Source organism: Zalophus californianus, chromosome 3 (genome assembly GCF_009762305.2).
Source record: "Zalophus californianus isolate mZalCal1 chromosome 3, mZalCal1.pri.v2, whole genome shotgun sequence".
NCBI classification, from domain to species: Eukaryota; Metazoa; Chordata; class Mammalia; order Carnivora; family Otariidae; genus Zalophus; species Zalophus californianus.
The window spans coordinates 19289344-19315737 of NC_045597.1; the positions used below are offsets into that span (position 1 = coordinate 19289344).

Genomic DNA, 26394 nt, shown 5'->3' on the forward strand with positions numbered 1-26394 from the left:
TGTGACAGGTACTATCCCAGTATTGGCTATATAGGAACAAATACAGATCTGTTTCTTTCATCATGAAACTTAGCACCCAGAGGAAAAAATATACATTATATGTCTATGAGGAGACGTGTGTGTACCAACAGCTGATCACCACATGGGCATAGCTTATTTAATATTCTTGACATAAGATTTATCTTTTCCCCTTAAACTTGTTTCTTGTTTTCAATAATGGAAATATCTACTTATTTGCTCCATTCAGAACTGGGGATTGCCCAGTCCTTGCCTTCACTTTTATTCATGTTTTTAATAAGTATTTATTTATTGGGTACATTCTTTAGTGATATATCATTGAACACGATAGAGACAATCACCACCCCATCAGAACTATGTTATTATATTTTATATTTCCCGGTTAATTTCCTCCAGGAGGTAATGGTCCTGGTGAGTCGTAATCAGAAACATCTGAAGTATTCAGTTGCACTAAATAGTTAAGTCATTCGAGGAAATAATTTAAGAACCACTATAAGGCCGCCAGTGACTCTAATGAGAAGGAAAGAGAAATTCAGACTTAGAAGTGGCCACCTCGGTGAGGAATGATCACTTAAACTTTTTATACTACGAGTGGGGTGTGGGAGGTGGTGAGCCCTATACACGTAAGGAGGAAATAGGGCATTCCAGAGAAATGGAGGCGAATTTATTATTTACTCACTGAAGCTGATTATTTTCATTTCTGAACAAATGCCTGACTGTTGAGACTCCATCTCAACCTCACAGTGGAGGTCTGGGTACTGAAAGGAGCAAATGGCAATAAAGAAGACTTGAAAGTCACTAAATTATTAGCAACTACCTAGGCAGCCCACAGGGGATCCAAAAACCTACCCTACCCCAGACCCAGCTTTTATGATATGCCTATGATTGTCCATATTATTGCCTCGTGAACTGGGGAGACCCCAGGCCCCAAGGCCCCCACCAAGCCTGTCCCAAAGATGTCAACCAAAGTCTCTCGGTCTCATCCCAAGAAAGAATTCAAGGGCAGAGACAATCCAGTGGACGAGGGACACGGGTGGGAAAGTGTAGTAAAGCAAAAGCACACTCTTGAAATGTGAGAATGGGCAAGGTCAAGAGAGCAAGCTGCACTCTGTGGGGCTCGGGCTTCTATTTTTATTGACAGTTTTTAATAAGTGGGTGGAATATTCATTACTTGGGGCAGGGATTTCTTTGAAGCGGAGTTTTGTACCTTTGCTTCCTTATTTGGTCAGGGGTTTCCCATCATCACACCTGCCGTTTTGGGCCTGTCTGGTTTCATCTGGCTTCTTGTGCTTTTTGGAGCACTGCCAGGACAGGCCTCTGCCTGTCCCTGCAGTTGACCATGCCTTCCTCTTTGCTGGCCTCCAGGTATCCTGTTAGAATCTAATGAACTGCCTCTAACAACAGTATCTACATTTGGTTCCGTACCATTATTAAAGATTTTTTTTTTTAAGTGGCAAAATGGATCCAAGACCACTTTCAGAGTACTAGGGGAAAGGAAGCTTAAGAGAGTGTATCTTGGAAGCAAAACTGGCAGGGGAACATCAGAGACCCTAAAGAAAAATGGGTTTAGAGTCACACCTCTAGAGGCTACCTTTTCATGAAACCCAGGTTGGCCTTATCTATTTACTCCAGGTTGATCTCCACCGATTCATTCCATTCCTCATCTATAGGTTTGTCTATTCCCCCTGCCCAACTGACAAACACCTTAGCACAGGCTCTGCTGATAAACTTGTCTTGTGAGATCTGTCATTGTCTAAATTCTGCCTGCTCTACGACGCTGGCTTTCCAGACAAATTTTGGGTTCCCCATTAACATAATTCCCTGATCTGACACACAGTCATTTAATGAAAGGAACATATCTTAATTAAAACATATGATTAGCTTTGTCAATTTAAATGAAAATGACTCTCATTTAGACATAGGCATAGAATTTTAAAGTTAGAAGGGGACTTAGAGATCACCTAGTAAATGAATGGTTTGGGTAACTGTCCTCCCCTGCTGTGTGCATTAGCGTCTGCATTGCATTCAGTGCTGTCAAATACATATTTTTAAAGAGACAATATGACCTTAGGAATATGGCAAGTTTCTAATCATTGTACTTCCTAACAATCTTGCCCAAGTCCTCTGACCTTAGAGTTCATGACATAATTATTTATTAGGCTAGGGATAGAATTATTTCTGGCTTAGAGTAGATAATAAAAAGGATTACTACCCAGGCAGTTTCTTCCTTAAACTCACAGCTTCCCTAATCTTTTTCCCTATAGCAACAGAGCAATTATTTTCCAGCATGTGGATTCCTTTGTACTTTAAAATATAGATAAATGTAATCATGCTAAAAACTTGAGAGTTAGCTAGTGCTCCTGAAGTAAAATCCCCAAATGCAGAAAAGCATTGATTCGCAGCTTCGTTTTCTACAAAACCTGGTTACAACTGTACATAAAGGACCAAATGGCCCTCAACTAAATCCTTAAGTAGCATCCTTGCAATAAAGTCTAATATGCCTGAATCCTGATTAAAAGATCTTTTGCAGAAAAGGGACGGAATTTTCTGGGTTTTTTCTTCTTAGAAATTTTAGATAAAGGTTTGTATACAGAAAAAGTTTATAAAGAAAAGGATGTTGGCTCAAGATGAGGGAGTCAATAAAAGATAGAGTGAAGCAGAATCTCAAATCATGTAGAGGACTCAAATGCATCATATGTAAAAACCAAATTATACCAGAAAGAGTGTGTATTAAAATATTAAGATTAGTATTATAGAAGTTACCAAATAACTTCAGAGAATTTAAATCTGTATCTATTAAAAAAGAGACAGCAAGCCCAAAATAAAGTCACTTGAGATAAGCCCCACTTCAGCAAACCAAAACGTAATACCTATATGAATTTCACAGTCTCTCCCAGGAGTCAATCTGGAATTACCTGACCAGCATAGTGAGGAAATCTGCCTCAAATACCCTTTCTGGGGGTGCCTAGTGGCGCAGTTGGTTGAGCGGCCAACTCTTGGTCTCGTCTCAGGTCATGATCTCAGGGTCCTGAGATGGAGCCCCACATTGGGTTCTGCCCTCAGGCACTGAGTCTGCTTGAGATTCGGTCCCCCTCTCCCTCTGTCCCTCCTGCTCATGCTCTTGTGCTCTCTCCCTAAAATAAATAAATACATCTTAAAAAAAGACCCTTTCTTTCTCCCAGAGTAGAGTGTCCTTGCCTGAAACATTCCAGTCTTTGGTAAAAACTACCTTTTCCTACCCTTTTCTGCCTGTGAAAGTCTTCTTGTATAGCTCTTCATGGCTCTTTTCTATCTGCTAGATGGGATGCTACCAGATTCATGAATCATTGACTAATGCCAATAAGATCTTTAAATTTTACACAGTTGTCATTTTTTTAACAGTGTTTCTTGTGAAATGAATCTCAATTATTAGAACACCTGAATTAAGAAAAATTTCCACAAGCCTTGGTGTGAACTTGTCCTAAATGACAGTCAATTCTACCAAAAATGGAAAGTCCATTTAAAACACTATGAGAACCCACGTATTTCATATGAATTACTCTATTTTTTTCAGTTCCCAAATAGCTTTCAAAACACTGACTATATTGTAACTAGGATAACTTATGTAAAAAAAAAATAAAAGAGGCAGTTTAGATTCAGTGCCATTATTTATGAAATAAACCCTGGGTTTGTTACCTCTTGGGTTAGAAAGATTGAAGAGCAAATAGCTAAAGTATCTGAAGATTTTCTTCCTTTTCAAGAACAGTATTAAAACATCATTAGAAACTATAATAATTTTTAATTGTATTACTGGAATGATAAAATGCAGGTCAAAGTTGTATAATGGCGTATCTTCTGAGGATTAAAAGGGATAAAGTAACACAACGTCTTCCCCAAAATGCAGCTTTATAGCCATGTTCAATGATGGTCAATGTGACATTTTGAGATAATCCGATTTCTGCTTAGTTCTAAAATTAAAAACCAGTAACTGATGGCATAGGGTGGTTGACTTGATAACATACATAAGATATTGCCTAAATCTGTAAATGTTGTTTCTTATATTCAACTAATGCTGTTTTTCAAGACAATAGTGAAAAGTACTTTGAATTGAATTTTCATTTATTAATTGAACATCTTGAGACCTTTTACATAATTGATGTGGGTATTAATTTGGGTTGTATTGTGCAGAAAAGGTAGAAACAAGACTTAAAAAAGCAGAGTTTGGAGAGATCTTGAAAAGTTCTAAGTGTGTTGATAAGGTCATATTTTAATCATTTAGTCAATGCTAATCCAGAGGTAATATTTTTAAGCAAAAGGGCAATATAATTAGATTCATCACTGAAAGCAGATCCAAACAGCGAGGAAGGACTAATTGGGGCAAGATGGGAAAAGGAAAGGAACTTAGTTCTAATCCGCATGAAAAACGTTCGAGGGCCAGATCAAAGTTAGCATTAGGATGGAGAGGAAAATAAAGATTAAAAAAAAAATGACTAGGAACTAGAATTGTATAGACCTTACTACTGATTTGATGGGTGGTGAGAAAGAATGAAGAATCTAGAGTTACAGTCACATTTTTGGCTTGGGTTACTAGTGGGTGATTGTTTCATTTTCTCAGGGAGTAGGAAAAAAACCCATTTGAGAAGGGAGGATTTGGAGTTCTGAATATGTGAAGCTTGAAATGAGTGTGTGAAAATGACTAGCAGGTGGAGTTGAGAATTCTTGTTACTTACATGGTGAAATAATGTTGTGGTCACCCAGGGGACAGACAGGAAGACAACTGAAGGTGAGAGTCTTGGAAAAGTTGCCTTTAGGTGGCGAACCAAAGTTCAGGAGAATGAGAGGAGAGAAAATACAGAGCACACGGGGGAAATCAACAAAGACTTATCCAAGTAGCCAAGTTTTAGTAGTGTTTTATAAAGAGTGAAACAGTGAATAGTGTTAATACTAAATGCCAAGCGGAAAAAGCAATGAAAAGATGCCATTTCATTCATGAATACCACTCAGTATCCTTAGTCCATAAATGTTATTAGGTAAGAGATGAAATGTGCCTAGAAATACTGTAAAATTAAAACCTAATCTCCAGAACTAGGATTTTATAGACAAGAGGGCTTCAAACTTTGAAGATACTTATTTAACAAAAATAGATCCTGCTGCTCATATAAGTAAAACCATTAATAAGTTATACACATTCACTATTCTAATATAGGCATATTTCAAATAATGTGATGACAATTTTTTAAATGATTTAATAAAGTGGAAATAACTAAAATATTTAAATTAACTTTATTTCAGCTGATGAAATGTTATGAACATGTTGGCGCTCAGTAAAAATATGTGGAGGGAGTAAAAAATAGTTTTGAACAATCCTCTGTGACTGTGTGAATATGTTAAATTGGTTAGAAGAACCTTGCCAAAGTCAACCAGAAAGTTTTGTTTCCTTCAAAGACTAGCTCAACGTTCATGAGCATCTTCTATAACATAAACTTTTAGTCTAATAAAAGAAAGTTTATTTTTAAAGGGAGAAGGCTTCATGTTGTGTATTATTCATATTATTGTGATCAAAACATCTGTTGTTTATCACTGATGGGGAAAGAGATTATTCTAAAGTGAATTCATATCCTAGGAAGGGAAAAATCCCATTATAATTATCTCCTACTCTCCCGCATCTCCTCATGTCCTAAGGACAAAGAAAAATCATTTCAAAAGCTTTGAGGCAAGCTGATCATCCTGATGATACAGTAAGACAGGAGTACTGTAAATTCTCTGAACACCAACCACTTCCAGATAGCGTTTTAATAATTTCATTTAAGCAATTTACCCTTAGGATTACTTTATTTAGATTAAAAAAAAATCTTTTCAGGAAATATGTATTCTTTTTCTTTTTAAGATTTTATTTATTCATTTGAGATACAGAGAGAGAGAGAGAGAGAGAGAGAGAGAGAGCATGAGCAGGGGGGAGAGGCAGAGGGAGAGGGAGAAGCAGGCTCCCCGCTGAGCCAGGAGCCCAATAATGGGGCTCGACCCAGGACCTACCTGAGCTGAAGGCAGACACTTAACCATCTGAGCCACCCAGGCGCCCCAGGAAATATGTATTCTTAAAGGCCAGATTTTCATTTGCAATGTGTACAGTCCACCTGCGAAGCATACCATGTCACTAAAAAGTAGTTCTCACCTGAAAAGGTTATTGTTACTTTTATTCGTTACTATTAATAGTAATCCTTGCTAGTTAATAGTAGGGCTAAGCCATCACATTTTTCTCCTACCAGGTTAATACATAGGTATGGAGAAAAGTATTGCTTTTTCCTATATTGTGTGTTTTATTTTCTCAACATATTTATCAGGTATTTATTTCATTGTTAGGTTCTCAATTGGATAACAAATCTGTCTGGTAATTTTAAGTCAGAAAATGATATGAATTTTAAAAATCAGATTAAATGGAGTATTGGGGTCTTGATTCAAAGATGTAAACATATCATTTACTAAGAGGGAAACGATAGGAATAAAACTGAGCAGTAAAATTTGCCTAATGTTAATCCAAAATGATGTTAATTCAAAATGATTGTATCATGGCCTTGACTCATTGGTTCTGTTCATCAGCCTCATCTTGAAAAGTGAAATAAACTTAGCTCTATCTCATAGGGACTTCAGGATTCAATGTTAATTACTGATTACAACATATTCTGAAGAAACAAACACTCATTAAGTATCAAGCTGTGGGCAAGGTTCTATCTTTCCCCTCACTCGGGAGCTCAGTGTGAGCTTGACCAAATCATATAAAGGCTTGGGGCACTTCAGTTTGGTCATCTTGACAGGACAAATTCTAAATTGCCTTGGATGGCATTATAGGTCCTCGTGTGCTTTCTTTGACTGATTCAGACTTCCTTTGCAGCCCCTCTCCTCAGCCCTCCCCCCATTATTCATGTTATGCTTCAAGAATACTCATAGTTCCCCCAAAATGTTCTATTTCTCATGCCTCCATATGCACTGCTCTGTCTGTGCAGAATGCTTTCATCCCAGGAGTTGGCCTGAACTAGTTCCCTTCACTTTCAGCCTACTGTGCAATGCTCCTTCAAGAAGCTGAGGTGATCTCTGAGGACTGGGGTCTCTGGCAATGTCCACACCAAACTTATTCATTCTCTTAAATGAGTCATGCACATCTGCCTGGTTTACCATTAAATAGTACGCTCTTCAAGAAGCTTGAAGCTTATCAAGGATATGAACTTAGTTAACATCTTTTTTTGAATATACCTACATAATGGATATGCTGACCGTATTTTAAAAAAAAAGTTATAAAATCCATTTACCCTTATATGCAAAATATTTGATATCAAAGAACATTCTAAAAATGTTTACTGAGCAATAACCATGTACTAAGACAATTGGTAAGTACTGAAAATACACAGCTAAATTATACAAAGCCCTTGTCCTAGGGGCGCTTGGTACCAGAGAAGCAGGCAGGACTACAAATAGACAAATAGAACAATCTGGTGATTTCTACTGAGAGACAGTTTTGTGTATTGAGGTCAGACAGTGGTGAGACTAACCCTGCCTAGAAGAGAAAGATCAAGCAGGTGAAATTTGAGCTGGTCTGCTAAAATACTGGTAAGAGAACAGAAGAAAGACCATTTCAGAAGGAGTGAATGGGATGTGCAAAGATAATGAAACTGTATTTTTAAAGAACGATGAGAAGAACAGTGTGGTGGGATAGGAAATGTACATATCGGGCAACTGGAATGGTAGAAGTCTAAAGTTGTAAATGTATTTTAAGCATGGGTAGGGTCAAGAATTATTCTTTTATGGAAAAGAGTGATGTGATCTAACTTGCATTACTGGAGGAGGACACATCTCAGAAGCTAGGGCAAAACACAGACGGGACTGGGGAGACAACAGAGGCAGGGAAGGGAGATAAGAACAAGTGACCAAGAAGGCCTTAACATTCCCCTGAGCATGACTAAATGTTAGACAGGTTTCTTCCTAACTCTATGCCCCTCACTTCCCTTTTCTTAGAGCATTTTCTGTAGAAAATTTGCAATTATAATTTCTCTGTCCATTTGAGATGTGAATCTTCTCCCACCCTCTTTCCAGTTTTATAACTCATGAATATCTTTCTCAAAGACCTGAGAGCCACCCTTTCCAAACACAATCATCAACAAAGGGAGGATCCTTACCTCCCAGTCTTAATGGGAGGGTGGGAGCCCAACCTCAGTAATCACCAATTACCAAACACAAAGGGCCTGATCACATTGACCACCCCTCCTCACTATTGTCCTCCCATACTTCCCCACCAGCTCATCCTCACCCCCCCCACTTAAAACTCTCCCACCTTTTTGTTTCAGTAGAGATCAATCTTTCTCCTTTACTGCAATAGGCTTGATCCCTAATGCAATAGTTTTGAATAAAGTCTTTCTTGAAGTTTTAAACAAGTATGTGGTACAACTTTTCTTTTACACCTGAAAGAAAGCACTAGCTCTGAAAAGAAGTGATGGATGAAGTCACATTTCTGAAATGCGATCCTTAGGGGGAAAGTTGAGGATAATCCTGAAGTATGTAGTTAAGTAGACAATCATACCAAGTGCCTGAACTAGAAGAGAAGACTGGAGTAGACTTTTTTTTTTCTTTAGAAGTTCATTTAAAGGCTTGCTACATATCTGATTTCTAGAGTATGTACTAATGGTTGCCATTGGAACAATGGTCTGCAACAAGAGAAAAAAATATGTCTGGTTCTATCAAAACTAATGGTTACAAATTCACTACACACTTTTGAAGTAGATGTCGAGTGAATACAGTTATAACCAAAATTTTAATGGAAAGAACACTGAATTTGGATTTTACAAATATATATTTGAATTTGGGTTCTCAAGTTTAATTACTAGGTGATCTTGAACAAGCCTTTTAAATTTCCTAAGCATCTGTTTTTGTCTCTATCTGTAAGACAATGCTAAAAATAAAACCTACCAGCAGTGGTGGTTATCAGAGTTATTCAACCTTTATTTCTGGTTCTCCTACCTTCTAGGAACAAAGATAGGTTATACTTCTTGATATCCCTATGGTTGAATCAGTTCTAGCCAATGAGTTGTGAGAAATGATGAATGTCACATATAAAGCTCGGTTTGTTTTTTTCTAGTTTTGAGATATAATTAACATATAAGATTTGTATTTGTTTGGGGTATACAACATAATGATTTCATATATGTATATATTGTGAAATGATTATAAGTTTAGTTAATATTCACCACCTCACATAGTTACTCTTTTCTTGTCATGATAACTTTTAAGATCTACTCTCTTAAACTTTCAAATATTTAATATTTGAAGTATTTAATAGTGGGTGTAAGACTCCCTTTCCCACTTCTCTTTTCACTTCAACAGATCAATATTTGAGATGTTCACTTCTCCCTCAGACTGGGCCCTGAGACACTATAGTCAGAACTCCCTCCTCCTCCAGGGTATTCAAGCCTGAGCAAGAAATAAGCCTTTGTTCCTCTGAGTCTGGAAGGTTTTTTGTGATGTTGGGTGTCTCAGAATAACCTTGTCTATCCTAAATGGTATAGTATTCAATTGTGAAACATAAGTGAAAAAAATATGACAGTATTTACCACAAATCACTATATAAATATGTTTATACTTTTCATTATTGTCAAGTGTTAAAACATTTCCATTTAAAGTTTAATAGACGAATGCCAGAAATATCTTCCAATCTGAAATATAGGTGGTCAAAAAAAATTGGTAAGATAGTTCAAAAATTTTTAGTATATGTAATAAAAATTTGTCTTAGAGATAATTATTCTTATAGTTTTAATTATACCATTTGTAGTATTACCCTTAGGTTCTGAATCTTACTCAATTTCATAACAAAGTTATAACTTTCCATTATACACACATTCTTCTTTTTTTTTTTTTTTTTTTTTGAGCGGGAGAGAGAGCAGAGAGAGAAGGAGAGAGAGAATCTCAAGCAGGCTCCATGCCCAGTGCAGAGACCGATCCCACAACCCTGAGCTCATGATCTGAGCTGAAATTAAGAGTTGGACACTTAATTGACTGAGCCACCCAGGCTCCCCCTTATACATGCACTCTTAACCCTATTATTTTTATTAATAGAGAAAAAGGTCCCACAGTCTCTTGTTAACAAAATCCATCAAAAGTAATTTCTGGGCATATCTACAATTTTAATGGTAGATAATTGTCATAAAATTGGTTTTATTGATGTCTAACTTACAGTTCATTGTGAGCTTTTAAAGACTAAAATGTTTATAGCAGCAATGTCTGCAATAGCCAAACTATGGAAAGAGCCGAGATGCCCATTGACAGAAGAATGGATAAAGAAGATGTGGTGTATATATATATACATACAATGGAATATTATTCAGCCATCAGAAAGGATGAATACTTACCATTTACACTGACGTGGAGGGAACTGGAGGGTATTATGCTGAGTGAAATAAGTCAATCAGAGAAAGACAATTATCACATGATTTTCCTCATACATGGAATATAAGAAACAGCACAGAGGATCATAGGGGAAGGGAGGGAAACCTGCATGGAAAGTCATCAGAGAAGGAGACAAACCATGAGAGACTCTGAATTATAGGAAACAAACTGAGAGTCGCTGGAGGGGAGTTGGGTAGTGGGATAGGGTAATTTGGTGTTGGGCATTAAGGAGGGCACATGATGCGATGAGCACTGGGTGTTGTATGCAACTGATGAATTATTCAATTGTGCATCTAAAACTAATGATGTACTATCTGTTGGCTAATTTGATTTTAAACTAAAAAAAAATTAAAGACTAAGATATAGCAAGGTGTTCAATAGGATCCAATAAATGTTTTTTCCTCTGTTAAATTATGATTGACATAAAATGATCTATTTAAGATGAGCTAAAACCAACTTCTGATGACTAAAGCATAAACAAGCAGCTTAGTGCTGGGCCATAGTTTGCTAAGAAGAGATTAGCTTCAGTTCCGGGCCAAATAAAGAATGGATTTCCAGAATATCAGGGCCTAAGAAATTGTTCTATGTGCAGATCAACTAGTTTCCAAATTGGAAGAACTTTCAAGACCATTGGAAGAGACTTGCATGTAATGAGTCTTCAGGACAGAGAAACTAATGATGGAGTGAACACCTCACAATTCTGGGGCCTTGTCTGTAAGTATTTGAATTTCATCCTTCAAAGAGCCAAACAAAGGATGAGTAGTCATTGCCACTGCCTTATGATTTTTACAATGTGTAGATCTCTTTATTTTCATTAACTTTCAGGGTCATCATGTTTTGAAATTAGGATGTAGCAAAAGGACTCACTCCTCCTGCCAAGTAAAAAATTAGCATCTTACATTGTTTATTAACAGCATCCAATTGCAAATGTCACCAAACAGCTATTAAACAGCGAGTCTTATGCACAAAACTCAATGGTGTGTGACACCTCTGATTAGCTGTAGTTTTTTCGGAAAGGGTGATTATTCTTAGAAGGAATATTTCATTACCCTTAATCTGAGTCCAGTTTATGCAACCATAACCTGAAGCCTCATAAGGTATGTAACCAAACCTCAGTATAAATCTATCAATGCTGTGGGTTATCTTAATGAACCATCTGTATGATGGAAATGCACTATTCTAACTATTCTAAGTTATATGTCAGAGCTTATTAAAACTCTCATCAATTGCATTGTTGAAATTTTAAAAAGGTTCTACTATTTTAATGCATGATTTGTATTACCCTTCACTTGAAACAAAACAGTGTTCTCTGCAGTTTCCAAGCAACACATCTTTTTCAATTACTATTTAGCATTGAATTCTGTCCCTAGATTCCTAATGCACTTCCCTTCCTCACTGTGTGTATATTCAGAGTCTTGCAGAAGAATGAAACTATTCCATTACTTTGACCAAATCTGCTGTATGTCCTGTGTAAACCTTTTGTAAACAAGATAAATGCATTAGGACATTCAAAACTGAATTACATCAGTTGAACTTACTTTCAGCAGAGAAAGAATTCAATTTAGTTAAAACTCTATTCAAAAACAATTTTTACTGATTGGAATTTTCATCTTATTTAGTATTAGAGGAAAAATTCTGAACTCAGCCATATTCACTCTTACCTTGTAAGATAAGACTACAATTACAGAGCAGAAATAAAGTTTAACTAAAACAGGTTCATAAATGTGACAATGAAACACATGTGTTTATCAAGTACTTGGCCTTGATTTAAGCCTTTGACACATATTAGCTTTATAATGCTCAAGTTAATGCTTAGATAGATAAGTTAGCTACTAGCATTAGTCTCATTTTATAGATGAGGAAACCAAAACAAGGGGGGTTTATAATCCCGAAGGTCAAAAAATTAACAAATGGCAAAGGCAGTATTTGAACCAAGATGGCCTGACTTGGAATAATCAGTTGATGTTCCAAAATTGTCATAATTGATAGTCTTAAAGTTAAATCCAGTGATCTAACAAAAGAAATTATTGGAGAGTTTCAACACATCCAAAATTAGTTCTGAGTTTTATATGTGTTGTACAGCAGTCGTTTCATTCAAAAAGCAATTATAATTTCACAGTAAATCCTACTGAGGGAAGTATTAGTAGAGGTAAAATGAGACACATTTCATTTGCTGTGCATGGAGTTCATTCCACACCCAATGTTCCAAGGGCCATTCTTAAACTATTTCTCCAGAATGTCCGCTGCTGTTTCATGTTGCCAGGTTAAGTTCGCCTGAAAAAATAGTCAGGATATGGAAAAGACTTTACAAAGTGGCTATTGTTGCAGACAAGAGATTTTCCATCGACCCACTGTTGGGGACAGAGCCTCTTTCTGAGTGTTTCTCTGTAAATGTGTATGTTATTGGTATTTTCCAGGCCAGTGAGAAAATCAAGTTTAATAAAAATTGCTCTACTTATTTGCTTTAATAGATATGGTTTGGTTTTCCCATATACAGACAGTGATTTAAAAACTTCTTAGCTTTCTAGCAAGTGTCGGTAACACATTTTGATCAAGTGGCACTACCCAGAAGACAAAAACTGGCTTCTGAAAAAGATGTTTTAACGCTTGGGAGGTTTTCTTGGGCAGTGGGCAGAATGTATACATAATGAGAATATGCAAGGGACATAACAGTTTTGATATAATTATCCAGCACAATAATGTAAACTGCTTAGCCACATTCCTTTAGCAGCCAAAAAAGAAAACAAAAAGTTTACCACAGATATGTAAAAATAGTCCTGGGTGGTTAGATATTTTATGTGCACTGCTGTGGGGGTATGTATTCTGTGCTCTACTGTTTCAAAGTCCAAGATAAACGGTACAATTCTCAGTCTTTACCTTTGGTGCCTTAAAGACAAGTGTGTGGAGGAGCTCAAGTCCTCCACTAACTGTACATGGACAAAATATGCCACTCCATTTGTTCTTTTGCCAGGTAGTTGGGGATTATCTACTAAATGCTTGTTATCTCATTATACTGAACAGAATTAAAAAAATGTAAGTGATTAGGAACACCTTGCCATGCATTTTGAAACAATGACCATGTCTACTTCTTAGAGGAACAGTTATTTAAATAATCCTTTCATTTTGGTTCACCACTTTATGCCAACCTCAGTGCCTGGTACAGAGCCAGCAGAACACCCGACAGTGCATTATTAAGAATTCCTACAGTGCACTGGTCTAGCCAACCCCGCACGAGCATACATGGCAGCATAAAGAGAGGAGGATCAGAACCACTACTGTTAACATCACTACCACTCAGATATGAGACAGTACTGGTCAATCCTTGAATGATTCTTTCTGGCCAATGAGAAGGAAAGACAAGTGACTGTGTGTGTGGGGGATGTAGAGGGAGGGGAGAGTAAGAATAGGAGCTCCAGCGACAATCTTTATGAAAATTATTCTGTTCGCTTGACTTCCAGATTTGCCACCTTAAATCCACTCTCTGTCATTGCCAGAGGAATGTTTCTGAAACATAAATTTCATCAGTATTCTATTCCCCACATAAATTCCTTTAATTTTCTTCCATACCCCAACATTTTAAGCATTATCTCTCATTACCAACCCATGTTGTTTATGGTCCAGACACACTAAAGATGATCATGTCTTTGCAAGAAGAACCAAAGCAAAATCATTAGAAAACTCAGAAATATTAAATATATAAAACTGCCACCATTAATAGCTTTTCATCTCCACTTTTCCTCCTATTCACCTACAGGAAGTATCTTTTCTGTACGAGGTGCTCATTCAAAATGCGTTCCTCTATTCATCCATACTACTTTCATCCCTTCTTCGCTCCCTTCTCAGGAACTGTATATGCCAAATGTGCTCGGCCCCTCCTCATATCTTTAAACTCTTTGTGTGTGCATCCTTCCAATTATCATTTAAACCATAATTTAGTACCTTCCATAAAAATTTCTTCCAAAGCCTGTGTTCCTCTTTGTAGCTACGATTCTCTTCCCTATACTCCACAACTCAACTTCCACAACTCAGCTTATTCATAGGCCAATAAAATCAGTGTGACTTCTCCTGCCCAAGTGACCAATGACATCAAACATGCGAAACCAGGAATTGGACTCTGTTGACTACTCCCTCCACTGTGAGACAGTTTAGCTTCTGAGCTACTCCACTTTTCATGGTTTATTTATAACCCCAATTCTTCCTTCTCTATACCCTTCCTGGTTTCTCCATTTGTGCTAAAACTTTAAATACAGGAGTTCCTTGGGGCTTTGTTCTATCCTCTCTTGTCTTTTAAAACTATACTATCCTTGTAAGGAATCACATCTCCTCCCATGGAATAAAAAGCAATCTATATATCGAAGGGTTGCAGAATGTACTACCCCAAATAGGACACTTTGGCATATTGACTATTTTGAGATGCAGTTACCTAAAAACAGCAAATGATGGTAGAGGTTTTCTCTGAACCCCCCTTCCTCAAAATGAATTCTCCAAATGGAACTCAATTGTCATAGGCCCACTTCCTGAGAATGAGTTTTATTAACGAACGGAGGTTGACTCATCAGAATAGACTAGAAGGTAACACTACACCCAGATAAGATTTGTCACAAATTATCACAAACTACCACACCTCCCATCTATTCTAAGGACCTGTTCATCCTAAACTCATGGACTCTCCCCTAAAAGGCCTTCAACCCTCCCCTCTTTTCCCTGTTAAGATGACTGAATCTTAAACACCCTTTTGAGTTACCTATTTCCCCCCTGGGTATCTTCCCACCTATACGTGATACAAACATGTTAATAAACTCCTGTTTTTCTCTTGCTAATTTGTGTCTTATTACTGGGGTCTCAGCCAAGAATTCAGAAGACAAAAATTTTTCTTCCCCTACAATGCCAACGAACTCCAAATTTAACTCCAAATTTAAATAGGTGAGACCTCATTATTAAGTCCTATGCGCACATATCTGACTGCCTATTCAGCGTTTCCACTTGGATAACTCTCAGGCATTTTACAATCTGTCCAAATTGAATATTTAATCATCTCCCTTCCCCTCCCCATCCATCCTCCCTCCAATGTTTCCTTTCTCCACCGATAGCCTCATTACTTGCTGTTATCCTCAATATCCTTCATAACTGATTCCCTCCTCTAGCCAATCAGTGAGTCCCACTTTTTATCTGATTGTACCTCAAATCTGTTTACTTCTCTCCCTTTGCAATATAATTCATTATAATCAGGCCAAGCTAACAATGTTACCCATACAACTACAGCGGCCTCTAAAAGCCTGTCTTCCTATGTTTTCTCTTTGTTCTAACTTTACCATTGGTTACAGAGAACCTATAATAATCTTGAAAAAAAAATCAGACTTGTACATCTGATCAGGCCAATTCTCTCCTCCATATGCTTTGCCTTCCCACTGGTCTTAGGATAGCTTTTAAAATCTTTAACCTAACTGACAAAAACCCACTGTATTCACCACCACCTAGCTGATCAGTTTCAACTTAATGAACTCTTGCAACTCTGTTTTAGCTACCTCAGTCTCCATGTCTTTATTTAAAATAAATCCTCATTTCTCCCCTCAGAACACTGCCTATATATATATATATATATATATATATATATATATATATATTGCTCTATCAAGAAGCTTTCCCCATTCCTTCTAGCCTTGAAAATCTTACATCACCTTTCAGATCGTCTGAGATTACATCTTTCAATTCTAGAAATCTGTGCCTGACTATGCTATTTAAGGGGTTCCCTGTTATTTTATTTTTTCTTCATGTAATATTTAGCAAGTGCACTGAAAGAATTTATGTGATTTTCTGTTGCATGTATGCATAACCTACCAGCTATGAATTCCATGAAGCCAAGAATCCTGTCTTTATTTTTCATCACACTCTGCCAAATAGATACTAATTAAAAATCTATGAAATGGACTGGATAAATTATACATTACAGAGGCATTTTTCTTTAGTTATTACTTACCTCTAGCAGATATCAGAGATTAGCGCATCAAATATCATATAAGAGGTTATTTTGAACTTTGAGGATTAGCAAGAGATACTTAAATTTCATCCTGAGAATCCTATATGTCATATGTTAGATCTCTCATACTATAATATTTGAACTTTAGAGATTTAAAAAAATCATCTGAAGTTTATCTATTACTAATATCAAGGCCAAATAGGCATTCATTTATTGCATGTTTTATTAAAACACATGAGGTAACCTATAAGAAAAAACAGGGTAAAAAATTCTCAATAATACTCTTAATCATTTGACTTTACGTTTCCCCCTTCAACCTATTTGTAGAATAATTAAAGCAAAAGAGGTCGTCTTAAGAATTTTTACTTTCAAAAAAAAAAAGTTCATAATGTATTCAAATCAACCATTCCAGAAAATTTCAGATTACTTCATTTGGTATTTGCTCACAAGTTGCAGATGTTATATCCTATTTATATTCATGTCCCACCAAGAAAATTTAAAATGTAAAATAGCAGTTGGTCCTTTTGAAAACCTAAATTATATAAAATTGGAAATAGCACATTTTAAAAATATAAGATTGGAATTTCATAATTAAGAATACTATTTTCAAAGAAAGAATACTATTTTTTAAAATGATTTTATTTATTCGAGAGAGAGAGAGAGAGAGGAGAGTGCACAGGCACACATGAGGGGGATGGGGGAGAGGGAAAAGCAGACTCCCTGCTAGCAGGGAGTCTGGCATGTGGCTCCATCCCAGGACCATGGGATCATGACCTGAGCTGAAGGCAGACACTTAACCGACCGAGCCCCCCGGGTGCCCCAAGAATACTATTTTTATGTAGATTTCTATTAATATAATACTCATCTTACAAATTCCAGTTTATATCACAATAACTAGAAAATCAGGGGACTATAACCTCTTTCATAGTGTTTATACATATTTAATATCTATCTTCATTCAAAATTTTAATAAACTAAGTTAGAATCATTGGCACTATTAAGATTTCAGTGAAACATGAAAACTGAACACACAGCAAGGAGCAGGAAGACCTGCAGTATCAGTCTTGTACTGTTTCAAAACCACTCTGAAATTATTATGCTCACAGGTATATAACATTTAGGTACAGAAACTCAATACATCAAAGCCACATACAGTGAATCACAGTGCTCTTGACATACACAGCAATATGCCTGTTTGAAGATATTTATCAACTACAGTTTTATTAAAATTGTGGACTTGATGGCTACTTGTACTAAAAGTTTATCTTTCTACCGAGAGGCATGATACAACAGAGCTGGAATGGAGTGTAGACATTAGAAGTCAATGTTTGAAAAGATGTTTTACCCACATAACTTATTCGCCTAATCATTCTATTCCTTCAGAGATAGTATAGAATTAACAAATGCAATGTTCTTCTAGGTGTGAAGTATTTTGCTCTATGCATACAGCAAAAATAATACCACCATTTGATTTCAGTTAGAGATTATTTAAGCACAGCTTAAATTTTTACAACACAGATAAGCAAGTTAAAATGGAAAGGTACAATTATAATCAAAATCTTTTTTAAAACATGAATTCTTACCAATGTGTAATAGAGCATCACATAAATGACTATTTTTCCTGATTTCATTCCAGAGTTTCTTCTCATGGGCACCCAACCTCCATATCACACAATGCACACAGAAACGGTGAGACTTGGAGGAATGACAAGTACCTAAATGTGAATCCTACTTTTGAGAGTTAGAGCTCTCTCCACTTGAAAGATCACTTAACACCTCTGAGATAATTATATCTACCTTCAAGCAAGATTATGAAGACTGGAGATAATATAAATTGACCAGTCATACTTGGCTCCTACTAGACAAAATTATGGATGATTTTAATAGATGGTCAAAAAGAACCCTATATATGTCCTATAAGAAAATATCTTCCATCTCCTTAAGATGGCAGAGAATTCAAGACCAAAAACAGAAATATCTGGCAGAATTATGGAAGAATAGAGAATCTTCTTTATACCAGAAAGCAGTAGAAAAAAAAATTAGTATTTAAATAGTGCTGATTTTGGGCTGGGTGCTTTACATATTCAGTATCATAATTCTACAAAAGTCCCATAAAGTAGAGTTTTTAAACTCCAGGTCTTCTGAGAGGGTACCATGGCTCCAAGAGCTTAATGCACTTTTCTTGTTGATTCCACAGCCCAGGTTCATTCTGTCTCAGGCTGGGGTCTAGAATCTCTATAAATGTCATCCTAGACCAGCCTTCTAGTGAAGGGCAGAGAATAGGTCTACAGGTGCATGGAACTGAGGTCACTAAAACTTCCTGTCCAGATCTTTAATGGGACACAAGATGGCAGATGGTGTTCTGGTAATATCCTAATTCTTTTTTTGTTCAAAGATTTCATTTATTTATTCATGAAAGAGAGAGAGGGAGAGAGAGGCAGAGGGAGAAGCAGGCTCCCAAGGAGCAGGGAGCCCAACGCGGGACTCGATCCCAGAACCCTGGGATCATGACCTGAGACGAAGGTAGACGCTTAACCATCTGAGCCACCCAGGTGCCCTGGTAATATCCTAATTCTTGATGTAGATGGCTGCTGGTGTACAAGTACAGTAACTTCCAGAAAATATATCGGCATGTATACCTTTAATTTGTGTATTTTATGCATACCCACACATATATTTGTATTTATACATATATGCTTTTAAGTTTTTATATATAGTTCTTTCAATATAAACAAAAAAAATCAATGTCCAGTGTGCACTTATAACAAAGGAATCTGGACCTAGCACAAGGGAGTAAGATAGAGCTCACTGAATTAAATGGCATTTAAACTTTGACCTGAAAGAAGAATCTAACCAGAGTTAACTGGCAACAGAAAAACTAAAATGTGTACAAAAATGGTACAAGGGTCAAGGAAGCATTCACAAATGGAGGAGGACATTGGGAGGCCAGGCAGAGTATTATTGGAATAATCTGAACAGAGCAAGCTGCTTCTAATAGGTATAGTTTGTGAGTTCAATGAGAACATTTACTAAAAAAAAAAAAAAAAAAAAAAAAAAGTTAATAACTTCACAAGAAAGCAAATGTTAAAATCTCACACCTTAAGTTAATATTAGTCATAACCCAACTTTTCGGAGGAATACAAGTGATTCTTCATGATTAGAGTACTTTAAAGGGAGGTCCTGCTGTGAGAAAAGTTTAATTGGTTGTTTTCTATATTCTGTGAAATGCACTTTTAAGAACTTGCTCCTTGGTAGCAAAATTGGCATTCTGCAATGTGTGTGGAACCTTTATTATGATGAGACATAGGAACCTTTTCAGGGATGGAGCAAACCAGCCTGTTGGACATTTATATTCAGCTTCCTAAAAATTAAATAAGAACATAATTTCCCAGGTTAGCTCAGAGCTTCTGGTTGCCTGTGATTAAGAACTGGTTGGGAGAAAGAACAAGGGATGTCATTAAGGTCTGGACTATTCTGATTATTTACAAAATCTACTCTTATTTAAGGCAGTTATTCTTAAGTGTCATCCACCAACCGGCAGCCTCAGCATCACCTGGGAACCCATTAGAAATGAAAATTCTTGGGCCCCACCCCAGATCTGCTGAATCTAAAACCTGGAGGTCCAGTCTGAATGACTGGAATCAAAAAAGGAAGTGTTGCGAGGATGTGGAGAAAAAGGAACCCTCCTGCACTGTTGGTGGGGATGTAAACTGGTGCAGCTACGTGGAAAGCAGTATAGAGATTCCTCAAAAAATAATTAAAAATAGGACTACCATATGATCCAGTAATTCCACTAGTGGGTGTACACTCGAAGAAAATGAAAACACTGGGGCACCTGGGTGGTTCAGTTGGTTAAGCGGCCAACTCTTGATTTCGGCTCAGGTCATGATCTCAGGGTCCTGGGATCAAGCCCCACATTGGGCTCTACACTCAGCGGGAAGTCTGCTCGAGAATTTCTCTCCCTTTCTCTCTGCCCCTCCTTCCCCCTCAAATAAATAAATCTGAAAAAAAAGAAAGTGAAAACACTTAATTCAAAAAGATATTTGCATCCCAATGTTCACTGTAGCATTATTTATAATAGCCAAGATATGGAAGCATCTGTAAATGAGTGGATACAGATGTGGTATATATGCAATGGAATATTACTCAGCCATAAAGAATGAAATCTTGCCATTTGCAACAGCATGAATGAGCTAGAGGGCATTATGCTAAGATGAAATAAGTCAGAGAAAGACAAATACCATGATTTCACTTATATGTGGAATCTAAAAACAAAACAAAAGAGACAGAAAAAAAAACATTCAAATTGAGAACTGGTGGTCGGCAGAGGGGAGGTGGGTGGGGAATGGATGAAACAAACTTCCAGTTATAAATCATGGAGATATAAAGTACAGCGTAGGGAATTAATTAGCAATGTAGTATGGTGACTACGCTTATTGTGGTGAACACTAAGTAATATATAGAATTGTTTAATCAATACATTATACACCTAAAATTAACACTGTGTGTTAGTTTTAAAAAATTCCACTTTAACCTGTTAGTTGGAAGCTGCATAAGAGGAGGTCATACATATCCAAGAACCCCTCAAATGTGTCTAGTCCCATCTTAGTCTGGTTTTTGAACATGCTATCAACATACCTCAGCAACCTGTATAGAACATCCTTTCTCCTAACACTAGGCACAGCAATAATCATGTTCCCCTTATCCCACTCCAGCATCACCCCCTCTAAATTCTTCAACTCATGGCTATTTGGCTTCCACCCCAGAGACTACTTCTCTTTGGTAACTGCAGTGACTGCCTCATTGTTAAATGTCAAATCATGGTCTTAAATTGCATGAATGTTTATGGTCTGTGTCCTACCAGAATTTAATTGCTATTAGAAAGGTGATTTTTCTGTTTTGTTCACTATTTTATTCACAGCATCTGGAGGAGTACCTGGCACAGATTACTTGCTCAACAAAGTTTATTGAATAACAATGAAAATAACTTGTTTTCAATTCCTCATCCTACACATCTTTGGGGTACTCTACGAGGTTAACAAACTCCATTAACACCAATATTCAAAACCATCAAATCTCCACCATTGACTTCAAAGTACTTCAGTTTCTAGCTTTCTTTGTATGGTTCTCTGTCCTTTTTTTCATTCTCCTTTGCTGGAGAGTCTTCTTATCTTTGTTTTGCAAGCTCATCCATTCAGAGACAGAAAATGATAGTAATTAAAGGAAGCAAATTTTGAAATCACATCCTATGCAAATGAGCCTTGCTTTTCTCATCCATAAATTGGTGCCCTGAATTACTTATCCTGCAGTATGTTTTTTAAAGATTTTATTTATTTATTTGACAGAGAGTGAGAGAGCACAAGCAGGCGGAGTAGCAGGCAGAGGGAGAGGAAGAAGCAGGCTCCCTGTTAAGCAAGGAGCCTAACGCGGGGGCAGTCGTTTAACCAACTGAGCCACCCAAGCACCCCTATCCTACAGTATTTTGAATACTAGATGAAACTGTAAATTCTATCAACTGACCCCTACTATGTTTTGTTGATGATCCTCTGCAAATGATGGAAGTCATGAACCTCCAACTTTTAACTGTTTCAGATCTACATTTGCAACTTCCTGATGGACAGCATAGATATTCTTTTTAACTTTCTTTTCAACTTGTGAAGACCACACTGATTAGTTTTCCTCTTTGGATGACTTGGAATCCTTTGGCTCAATTCTCACTTCTCATCTTCAATATCCAATCAATAAGCTATAATTTTTTAAGTGACCTAATAATCCTTTCATATCCAAAATGTTTTTTTTTTTTTTCATTTCCACTGTTAGATCAATGGTACACAATCTGTAGACAGGCCCATTACAATAGTCAGCAAATGCTGTGTGCATTCTCTCCAGAATCTATTATTCCACATTCTGCAGCCAGAGTACTGCTTTAAAATACAAATATATTAAGACTACCCATTGCTTTCTCATTGTTCTTAGCAAAAATGAAGTAATTACTATTCCAGTCTAGAAATCTCAAACTGGCTCAGCTCAATCCCAGCCCTCTAACATATAGAGAATGTTCCTCCCTAAAGCATGCTAGAGATCTTGGGGGTACACACTCTAGGATGGCCACAAAGGTAGCCAAAAATGGTTATGCACATCCCATGGCATGGATAAAAATAAGATGAACCCATATGTAGTTCTGATCAGCGATCCTGAGTTATTGAGAAGGCCTCATGCAAATGAATATGTTTTGCAAGACCCATTCACTTATTTCCTTCTGGGTCCTCTAGTTTTTCTCATTACGCTGTTCAGGTTTCCCAATCTTTACAATCTAACACTTCCTGCCTCCTCCACCCCCCCCCCCACCCTCACACCTCCCATCAATTCTAGGGTCTCTAGATCCACATCTTTTTTCTTTCCACTGGGAGGATAGGAAGGCAAGGGCAACCAGAAACATTTTTTTGACATCTCCCCAAAATCAAAATATGATTTTTTTTCTTTTCCTCTCAAAGACAGAAAGGACTTTAACTGCCAATATTCCAAGGCTGTGAGGAAAGATATTTGTCCTAGATCTTTCTTAAAAGCACTCAAGAAAAGCAAGTAAAACCAATGCAAAGGTGGTTGAATGTCCAAATCCTATTGCATTAAAAGAGAAATTCTTAACACGGTCTATGGCATTCTTCCTGGTGCAGCCCTTAGCCATGTCTTCAGTCTCCCCTCACACCATGAATCCTCTTTGCTGTCTTCTGAATTCACTATTGGACTTAAACCAGTTTCTCATACTTGCCAAGCCCTATCCTGACACTGGAATTGCTCAGGCTGCTCCTACAGTTTGAAATACCCTCCCTTTCCTTCTTCACCTCAGTGAACCCTCCCTGTTCTTTCTCAGCAGCAGTCACTTTCCTCATCTCCTTGACAAGATAAAATACTTCACTATTTTACACTTTAATAGCACTATATTCTTAGGTGCAAGCTTTATAGTAAGCACTCTATAAAAATTAATGAAACTAAAATTAGTAAATACTTTAATAAATTATTTTTGCAGGGTCTATGGTCTACGTTTGCAATTCGTTTATGGGCTTCTCCCCCCCAGCTACTACTGATCTGCTGCCAAGAATGAGCCCTTCATTTTTCACTCAGCTAAAAATCTCCATGACTCAGGCCACCTGGGTGGCTCAGTCATTGAGCGTCTGCCTTAGGCTCAGGTCATGATCCCGGGGTCCTGGGATCAAGCCCTGCATCGGGCTCCCTGCTCCGTGGGAAGCCTGCTTCTCCCTCTCCCACTCCCCCTGCTTGTGTTCCCTCTCTTGTTGTGTCTCTCTCTGTCAAATGAATGAATAAAACCTTTAAAAAAAAACAAAACTCCATGACTCAAATTTCTTCCCTAGACAGTTTTATATTTCCTGCTGAATCTGATGTTAAATTCTCAAATGCCAAATATGGTTAAGTTCCTTTTCTGCTCAAAATCCTTCACTGGTTCTTCATATGCATAAGGAACAGATACAAATATCTTAGCATGGTAAAGTACTTGGCTAGTCTGCAAAGGAAACAGTCAATAAAACCAAAAGACAACCGACAGAATGGGAGAAGATTTTGCAAATGACATATCAGATAAAGGGCTAGTATCCAAAATCTATAAAGAACTTATCAAATTCAACACCCAAAGAACCAATAATCCAATCAAGAAATGGGCAGAAGACATGAACAGACATTTTTCCAAAGAAGACATCCAAATGCCCAACAGACACATGAAAAAGTGCTCAGCATCGCTCGGCATCAGGGAAATCCAAATCAAAACCTCAATGAGATACCACCTCACACCAGTCAGAATGGCTAAAATTAACATGTCAGGAAATAACAGATGTTGGTAGGGATGCGGAGAAAGGGGAACCCTCCTACACTGTTGGTGGGAATGCAAGCTGGTGCTGCCACTCTGGAAAACAGTATGGAGGTTCCTCAAACAGTTGAAAATAGAGCTACCATAAAACCCAGCAATTGCATTACTGGGTATTTACCACAAAGATACAAATGTAGCGATCCGAAGGGGTATGTGCACCCTGATGTTTATAGCAGCAATGTCCACATTAGCCAAGCTATGGAAAGAGCCAAGATGTCCATCAACAGATGAATGGATAAAGAAGATGTGGTATATATATATGCACACACAATGGAATATTATGCAGTCATCAAAAAGAAAAACGAAATCTTGCCATTTGCAACGACGTGGATGGAACTAGAGGGTATTATGCTGAGCGAAATAAGTCAATCAGAGAAAGACATGTATCATATGATCTCACTGATATGAGGAATTCTTAATTTCAGGAAACAAACTGGGTGTTGCTGGAGTGGTGGTGGGTGGGAGGGATGGGGTGGCTGGGTGATAGACACTGGGGAGGGTATGTGCTATGGTGAGCACTGTGAATTGTGTAAGACTGATGAATCACAGACCTGTACCTCTGAAACAAATAATACATTATATGTTAAAAACAAAAGTCCTTGCTAGTCTGAACTCTTATCTTTGCCTTTTTTACCTACTTACAGTAACTCTAGCAAAGTAGCTTCAGTGTTAACTACATTAACATTATCTGCCTTACCATAGATACATACCCCAAGTTCCTAAGGGTTAAAGAATATGTACAACAGAAGCTGAAAATCCATTGGACTTGATATGGGGCAGAATTAAAAAAATTAAACAGACTGGGAAGACCTTATTTCCCTTCATGTCTCAGTGAGAATTTCCCTCCCAGATACACGTTTGATCACCCCATGTTTGCCTCCCTGTGTATTTTTTTTCTCTTAACTCCTGTTTTCATTATATTTAAGTAATGCGGTTTTACTGGAAAACACGTTGTAAGTAAGTGCTGCTGGTTGTATTACTGATCATTATAGTAACATATAATCTGTCAGAAAAAGGAAAGTTTGAGTTTATTATTTTATGCATCAAAATAACATGAAAAAAGAATTGGATGGTCCACTGGTGCATCCAGAGCGCTACAGCCACGTCATTTGGGCATGATCAAGAACTTTGCTGTTTGAAAGCATAAAGACATGGCCTTGGCAGGTCCTGAGCAAAGGGGGCAAGGAAAAAGTCTCCTATAAGGAAAGGACCTGTGAAGGAGGAAGGTTTGCCACAGGGGAAGTGACAGATCAGCCTGTGGGTGAGGCTCTACGGGAAGCAATGCCCGAAGTCATGATGTATGTGGGAGGCACCAGTGACAAGGGAATCTGGATGGGGATGACAGTTCCTATTTCTTTTGCTGTGTTTCCCCAGTGAAGATGGCTCCCTATGGAAAAAATTCAAAGTCTGGTTTCAGATTCCAAACCAGCTCCAGACCAACCTGCCCAGTTCCTACTGATGACAGCATTAAGATGGAGGACAGGGAAAGCATCACTGTCTCTTCCCTGCAGTTTGGTGGTTATGTCAAGGAAGCTGACTATGTAGCTCATGTGGCCCAGCTGCGTACCACCTCGGAGGACACAGACACCTGACAGAGTGACTTCTACTTCTACACTGGGTATGAGCTTCCTATGAAGCCCTACAGATGTCACAATGAGGTCTGCCTGGTGAAAGCATGAATGACTTCCTGAGCCAGAACTTCCTGAATACGTGCTTCTGTGTCTACTTCCTTAGGGGAGAAGAAGGGGAACAAAGCTTACAGCTGTATCTCCAGCTTAACCAACTTTCCTTCAAAGCCAGTTCCTGCCAATTTTCTGAAATAAACATACTCCATCTATGCTCCTTTTCTCAATATATAGTAATTATATATATATATATATAGATATAGATATAGATATAGATATAGATATAGATATAGTATATATATATAGTCAAGATAGGCAGCATCCCTCTAACAGACTTAGAAAGTTCTATAGTGGACCATAAAAAAATCCAGCAATATTTTCCCAGCTATGTGGGTCACTAAAAACGGATGTAAAAAAAAAAAAAAGAACCATGAGAGACGATGGACTCTGAGAAACAAACTGAGGGTTCTAGAGGGGAGGGGGTGGGG

The 26394-nt window shown here is 37.5% G+C and overlaps 1 pseudogene; it reads left to right on the forward strand.

Moving 5' to 3' along the window:
- Positions 1–974: 974 nt before the first annotated feature.
- LOC113920494 lies at positions 975–25960 on the forward strand (annotated as a pseudogene).
- Positions 25961–26394: the final 434 nt, after the last annotated feature.